Genomic DNA, 8,212 nt, shown 5'->3' on the forward strand with positions numbered 1-8,212 from the left:
CCAGCCATTTTTTTTCTCTTTAATCACTAACTGGTTTATTCTAGTCTGAGCTTAGTGGGACTCTGGATGAGGGCAGTTCATGCAGCAGAGAGCTGAGAGTTCAGACACAAGCCCTGAGGTACCTGCTTGACATTTGGACAAATGGAGCACAAACGTTAAGGACCCATAAGAGTGTCTGTGTATCCCAGGTCACTCAGTATAAATGCTTCTCACTGCACCCTACACAGAGTCAGAGGAACTCTGGCTGATAGTCGGGGAGAGGGCCATGGCCAGGTAAGGAAGATGATGGGATTTCCAAGATGCTCAGCTTCTTCCCAACCCTCCTGACTTGAGACAAAAGCCTGGAGACTTAAAACAGAGGCTCTGTAGGCTCTTGTCTCTCACCAACAGGCCCCCAGGTCAAAGGCCTGCTCAGAACATGTCACACAACAGTTCTGGCCCAGTCAACTACCCTGGCTTGAGAGGAGAAAACACTTCAGAGGCTTTAAGGGCCCCAAGCAAGAAGATATGGGATTTTTCGGCTTTCAGAGTCTCCAGAGGGACTTTCTCTGTATCACCTCCAATAAACACCTTTTTTTTTCAACTGTCGGTTCTCTCTGCCATACTTGAGATTTCTCTGCTGGTACCCATTGCACTTCAGATTGTCGAGCCTTTTAATTCTTTAACTGGTAAAGAAAACGAACCTGCTCAGGACCCCTAGACAATATCATTTGAAAATCCGCAGACTGCATAACTACTAACACTTCAGGTTGTTTCTTCACCTCTCATAGGATGGTCGGAGAAATACTGAATCCACTGAAACACAAACTAGAACACAGGAGCCAAAGAGATGAAGAGTTTCTGACCATCCTCCCTGGGGAGATGTCCTGGAGCTCACAGTTTGACAAAGATGCTTCAGAGACTCTATAATGAAAATAGACTCTGACACGAGGCTGTATGTGGTCTCCAGAACCACCACACTCCATTCTTTAAGTGCCATAGTTTGGCTTTAGACACTGGCCCTCTCCTCCCCTCACTGTCAACAGGAGGATAGGCAAACTCAATGGCCCATTCTGGGCAGCTGGCTGAAACCCCCACAGAGAGGTACCAGCCACAAGAGGAACCGACCCCAGAGGCTTGTGGGAATTAGAGCTCTGAAGCAGACCTGCACTCTCAATCGGGATCACTTCTTTCTGAGTTGCAAATTCCTGCCACTGGACTCAGAGTACTTTAAAGAAGAGGGAGGGTCAGGGTACTAGGTTTAAAAGGATTGGATAAGTTGCCCAGTCACTTCTGAGAAGATGAGACAGTTTACTTTGGCTAAGAGTTCAGGCAAAGGCAGCTGATGTGGTGACCCTTGCCTGTAGTCCCAGGCCAGAGGGTTGCTACAAGTTCAAAGTCAGTTTGTGCTGTAGAGTAAATTCTGGGCTATAGAGTGAGACAGAGTCCACCTCAAAAAATAATTAATTAATTAATTAATTAATTTTTTAAAAAACACAAAAAAAGCAGGCAAAGGTTAGAAAATCTGCTTCTTTAGAGCCTGACACAGAAAGGTAGATTGTTTAAAAGATGATATTAGGACCAATTATAATAACAGATACGACGACATCCGCCGCCACTGGAGAGGCAACGTCCTGGGTCCTAAGTCTGTGGCTCGCATTGCCAAGCTGGAAAAGGCAAAGGCTAAAGAACTCATCACTAAACTTGGTTAAAAATGTACACTTGGGTTTTCTGTACATAAATATAATTACAAAATTATCTTCCATCTAAAAAAAAAAAAAAAAAAAAAAAGATGCAACCAGTTCTCAGCCGCCACAGTGTAGCACAGACCGCTAACAATCACTGACACTATTCAAGACCACTTGGGAACATAAGGCTCAGATAGACCCAGGCTGCAGGGTATTGCAAGAGCTGTTTGCTCAGTGCCTGCCTACCTGGCACACCTTGGGCTACAGGTCCTTCACAAACCAGGAACAAGGAAACAGCAAATCTTCAGGGAGACTCTGGTGGCTTGTGAGAGGGGCAGGGCCCTGCCACCTGGCACTCACCTGTTGACTTTGGATGCCTACTTGAAATTTCTTCCTCCTCTACATGGGGCATGGGGGTAGCAGGGAGTGAGGAGGGGAGGAGAGTTGTTTGTTAATCTCAGAAAAGACTTGTTCATCTGTCCCTGACACCTGGAATAGACTCAAAGCTTCTTAGAGCCTGGGGAGATCCCCAGAAGGGAACTGAGATCTTATTGGGTCACAGCCAACTTTCCATTTCTACATTTTGCATTCAGCTTTGCTCCATGAACCCACAACAGCCTCCTCCACTCAACAGCCTCCTCCACTCAACAGCCTACCTCCACTCAACAGCCTCCTCCACTCGGCCTGGTTGGGGGGGGGGGGGAGGAAGGAACAGTCAGGCAGGAGGAGGGTGTTGGGGGGGAGGGAAGGGGGAAGAAGAGGGTGAGGAGATGCCACAATCTCTTCCTTCCCTTCTCTCTCAGCCAAAATGAGAGTTCCACAGTCATCCCAGGGGCCCCAAAGTTACGCTTGTGCACCCTCTGATTGACTGTCAGCAGCTAACGCTGGGCAGTAAAGGGCTGAAATGTTCCATGAACAGCAGGAAAGTGTTCATGGAAGAGGTAACTTGGGATGTTCATTTGAGTAGGAGAACCCTAAAACGGGAATATGTGTTTGACCCATAACTGACTCTTATGAGTAAATACTGGAGTCGGTTATCAGCTAACAGCCTTCTTCCCTTTTGGAAGTCCCCTACACTCTATGGCTCTGCTTGCCAGCTTCTTCTCCCTCCTTGGCACAAAGCTGCCAGATGGCAGACTCCATGCCATGAGATCGTTAGGCAAATCCCCACAGAGCCACAAAAGAATTACCTCTCAGGTCCAAAAGAAACTGGGGGACAAATGGCTAACTGTGGTGTGTCTATTATCATACCAAAGTTCATGCCAGCCTCCAGGCTCTCTCAGCATTGCACATGCCTGTTACAGAGTCCAGGCTGGCATCCTGGCTCTTCTCATCCTGCCTCTACCCTAAACTCCAGATCATGGGCTTCCCTCCCTCAGCTTCTAATTTCTATATAAGCCTGCCATTTAAACCTTGTGTTCTCTTGACCCTCTCTTGGTTCTTGGTCCCCTTTCTTGTCCCTCTCTTGGTTCTTGGTCTCCCCTCTCTTGGCCCTCTCTTAGCTCTTGCTTCCCCGTCTTTCTCACTCCCCACGCCTCCTCATGGTCTCATTCAGTTTACTGGTCATGTTTACTCCACTAATTTCTCTTCTAGACGCCTCTGGCTGTGCTCTCCCCCGTAGCTACAACAAACATCTTCTCAACCATACCTTAGATAACTTGTCCTTGATTTCTACAGCCCTCAGTACCCAGACAAATGGGGCTGCTTATAGTCAATCTCCCTTCTCTTTGCCTGCCCCTTAAAAGGAAGACTTGCTTGCAGGGCGTGGGGTAATACAGTCTAGGCTCAGCAAGTTTTAGCAAACTTGCCCACTGTCAGCCAAATGGGCTTTTTTCAGTTCCCTCTCTCCTACTGAGATTCAAAACAAGGAGCACATATAATCTGTTGCTAACTACAGCTGCTAGCCGGACAAACAGAGCAATAGCCGCATTTCATGCTCCTCCCCAAGAGCACCAGGCAGAACTGGAGCAAGGAAAAAGAGCATTGTCAGAGGTCATGGGGTCAGGAAATTGTATCGTTATCTGCTGATGGGCTACTGTTGGAGTGAATAACTCTAAAGAGCTAAAGGTGGAGAGGATGCAATTCAGCCTTGGCAGATTCGCTGTGATTAATATCAAACTGACTATACTGTCCGCTTGATAGGGAATGCTGGATTATACAACTAGCTCTCCTGGGCTTAAACATTGACTCGAGGACAAGGGTTAAATTGACTCAGCCAAAGACCTACGGATGGGAGCAGAGCTGACGGTAAACAGCACTTCATCTGTTCAGGTTTCTTTCATTCGCCTTGAGAACTAACAGTCACAGGGACCGACCCCTGCCAGATGTGAAGGACTAGAGATCCGACAGAGTCCTGGAAGGCAGACACATAGAAAGAGGGGTCACCAGTAGATAATAAAGATGGCAATCGTCCAGCTTCGTCCTCACATTTCTGATTCCTAAAGGCCTCGCAGGCCTTTGTATGGGTCCAACAAGTTCAAGACTAGTTCAGGACATATTTACCAACCCCCTCCGAAATTGTGGACCTATCAGTCTCCCTGTCTTTCAAACTGATCAACCCTAAGTTAGGGAAGGAACACATACACACACACCACCAAAGACCCTTAAATCCCCGAGCCCTCAGAAACTAAACTTTAGGCCATCAAATCTCAGCTTTGTAGAGTCTCAGTCTCTCTCTCTCTCTCTCTCTCTCTCTCTCTCTCTCTCTCTCTCTCTCTCTCTCTCTCTCTCTCTCTCTCTGTGTGTGTGTGTGTGTGTGTGTGTGTGTGTGTGTGTGTCCTCACCCTTAATAAATATCTTTCTGCACTGGATGACTGCTGTGTCTGAGACTTTTTCCTTGCCTTATAAATTCTTTAACTGGCAGAAAAAAATGAACCAGGTCAAAACTCCAGTTTGGTAACAGACGGGATGTACAAGGTGAGGAATGGACGTACAGTGTAGAGATCCTTCTCCATCAGGGATTGGATCAATCTACAGTCTTAGTGCATGAAGCAAATGAGTCCCCAAGGTTGGATCTGTATGAGCTTGACCTTCTACAATCCACCAGATCAAACAAACCTGTAAATAGGAAACTCTTGCTGCCCATGGAAATGTAACTCAAAATGGTCATCCTTAATGTGAAGGCTTTTGTAAGCAGCAAGGGTAGGGTTGGATGGTGGGTATCCAGTGCAGGAAGGAAGCCCTTGGTTATAGGCCTGTCTCTGCCACTTCCTTTCAAAATATACTTGGACATCATTCCACATCTGTGCCTATGGATCTTCGTTGTTCAGTGCAGAATTACTCTTAGTTCTGAGTCCCTGTTCTGCCTGGTGTTTGACACTGAATGAGGAGCATTTGCTAAGTTCATTCCCTTACACATATTAATTTTTATAACACCATTATGGGCTGAGGATGATCAGGCCCAAAGTCATTAAGCCACTGGTCCAAGGCATCATGGCTGGCAGATGGAAAGACCTGGGTGTGAATCCAGGACAGTCTACATGCAGAGGCTGTCCCTTCTCACAGACTGTACTGCCTCTGCAGGCTTGTTACCTCCTGGCTTATGCAAGGCAGTGTTGTATGTGGGCGATGACTATACACCCTGAGGAAACAACAATACACACTTCTGCAGATTTCCAGTTCCCTGGATCTCTTAATGGTCATGGTCAGAGTGGATGCCTGTAATAGACCTATTCAACAAACTATATCTACAGTCTATTTCCAGAAGCCTAGAAATGTGGCCACATTTAGGATTAAACTCAGGATAATCAGATAAAGAAATCATCCCAGATGATGTGATTGACCGTTAAATGCTGTCGAAAATGTCATACATAGTAAAGGCAACAGATTCTGGAGACATGCACTGAGGACAAAGTGACTGTAGAGGCAGAGCCTGGAAGGTTCGGCTGCTCATCAAAGGAGGTCAAGGAACACTAGCAGAAGCTAGACATTAGAAGAAGCAACATCAAACAGTTACTCCTCTAGAGTCTTTGTAAGGAGGGTGGTCCTGCTGCCACCTGAATTCTAAATTTCTATTCTTCAGAACTGAAGAGGAATATATTTCTGTGACTTATCGGTACTAAGATTGTGGTTGCTTGTTACAGCCCCCACAACAAACTTGGACAGTGCTCAGCGGACACACAGTGACCTAGAATTGGAAAGGCCTTGTGACCCAATTGGCCAAATGCTCTCTCATTTAACATATGAAAAGCCTACAAGTTAAAGAGGAAGTCATTCTGCAAAGGTCACTCAGCAAGTTTAGGGGTCAAGCCAAAGCCAAAATATAAGCATGTTAACTCAAGCCCTGTGGTTCTGATCCTCCCCACGCCAGATGAAAACAGGTTGTATTTTCTTATTTGTAGAAGAAGGTTGGCTTGAGCAAATGAAGTCAGTTTTGGAAAGTAATGTCATCATCATTACTAAGTTGAACATAGACACACTACCTACTGTGGGTCAGTCCCTCTTCCCTCAGAGCTGGATGCAAGAGTCACTCCTTGGGTTCTAGAGAGGGAAGCTGCCATGTGAGGGAGGAAGCCAGTCTCTGTGCTCACTCCACCAGCTTGTGGCTGGACTCAAAACTGGCCACAGGAATTTTACTTCCTGATTATTCGTGGGGTTCTACTTTTATATTTCCTCTTTCCCAAGGCTGGATCACTAAGTGGGGGTACGTGGATGTTTCTCTTGTGGATGCATGTGTTAACATGGTTTGCTAAGACACTTCTGGACACCGCTGGGAACATGTGCCACCAGGACATGATCTAGAGAGCCACCCACCATCCAGGAGTTATGGGGTAGTCAAGAAGTCCAGCCTCCACCTGCAGGCAGCAAAGAAATGATGGTTCGGTTGATGTACTTCATTCCCTCCTGCAAAGCCTTTCTTCAGCAAGCGTCTGTGCAAATATTCAGGGGTATGCCTTAGTACTTACTCTACCCCAGACAACTAGACACAAGCTATTCCCTGCTTTGAGGAGAAGCAAACACATCCTACAAGTTCCTTGACTATTGAGCTTAAATAGAAGGAGACACAGAACAGAAAACTGTGTAAAGACCTTTCAGATGGCAGAAACAGGCTTGTGTCATCTCTGTCCCCACACATCTCCCCTCCCTCCACATTTCCCTATAATCACCCACGTTGGAATGGGGAGGAGGAAATTGCTGGTGAGGAAGAAAGTCGGTTACCAATGTGTCTCCATGACCTCCCACTTGCCACCATGGCTCTGAGCCTGAGCTCCAGAAGAAGAGAGATTAACAATGATATCAGGACAGTTTAGAGGCTCCAGAGCCAGCAGACTACAATACTGCCTGTCCTCTCTAAACTACCAATGGTCCACCGCCTTGCCCTTTCCCATTGTTCTTCCGATGACACATGAGCTCTGCATTTCAAAAGATACATAGGCATTATGGGAGCATGGTTTTCCCAGAGACTACAGGAAGCTACCGATCAGACATTCCACTATGCAATCACAAGAACAAAGGAGGACCTACTGAAGGAGCTGAGCTATAGCGACAAGAAAGCCCAGAGTGTGTGTACTGCAAAGCCCTTGGAATGAGTAAAGCTAAAAGGTCCCTCTGACCAGGTGGGAGTTCAATCTTAGTTCATAGAACCACTTTTTCTTTTTGAGGAACAAGACTGGCACAGCAGCGCAGCAAACCAAGACTAAAACCAGGGGCCCAGCAGCAATGTTGCCACCCAGAGGGGGAAAAGGAAGACAAAGGGTAGAAGAAATCCAATCTGAAATGCCATTGAATTGGACTGAGCTTTCCTGGAAGTGACCATGGTTTTGTTTTGTTTTGTTTTTCTTGCACCAGTCAGATTGCGGATTTATGATCTTCAGTTGAGCTCTGTAACACAAAATAGTTTCTTTTCTTGCCATCAAAATCTGAGCTTATCTTGCACACGAGTGAGCTCACATGTATGCCTGTCTGACCCTCCTGCATCTCTAGCCCTTCTTTCTCCTTTTCTCCTTCCCCTTCTGGGAGTTTGATTTCGGAAATTAACTTAAGACTCTTGAAAGAAGAGCAGGTGAGCCCTGCCCAGGTACAGTCTGTAGAACTTCAAGGGGGCAGGGGAGGCTGTGAGGGTGTAGGGGAATGTATGTGGGACCGTAGGCTTCATTTGTGTGACACAGAAAGGCTATGATTATCTGGAGAATATCTTGGAGACCCAAATAGGTCACGACCTGGACTTGCTGAAGTGAGGAAGGGAGTTGCTATCTCAACGCAGCTCGTGGGAGTCCTCTTCTATAGGTAGCCAAGTGAGGGTTCTCTACAAAGTCAGCTCAGCTTCAGGAAGTTCAGGTAGAGTCCGGACTGAGAAGAGAAGAAGCGTAATTCCTAAGGCACTGAAAGCTCTTGGTAGAAAAGGGGAACTTTGCAGATGGTGCTCAAAGAGTGGCGTTTCAGGGTCCATGTCAGGGAGTCATGGGAACCAGGCAGTCCCTAGTGACTGGGGAGCTAAGACCAAACACTAAGGAGACATTCTGTCTTATATCCTGAAGCTGCAACAATGGAGGATCTGCGCATGACGGATTCTCCCGAAGTACAGGGGAGAACAAATGGAGCCAACC

Source organism: Arvicanthis niloticus, chromosome 10 (assembly GCF_011762505.2).
Source record: "Arvicanthis niloticus isolate mArvNil1 chromosome 10, mArvNil1.pat.X, whole genome shotgun sequence".
In the NCBI taxonomy this organism is placed as follows: domain Eukaryota; kingdom Metazoa; phylum Chordata; class Mammalia; order Rodentia; family Muridae; genus Arvicanthis; species Arvicanthis niloticus.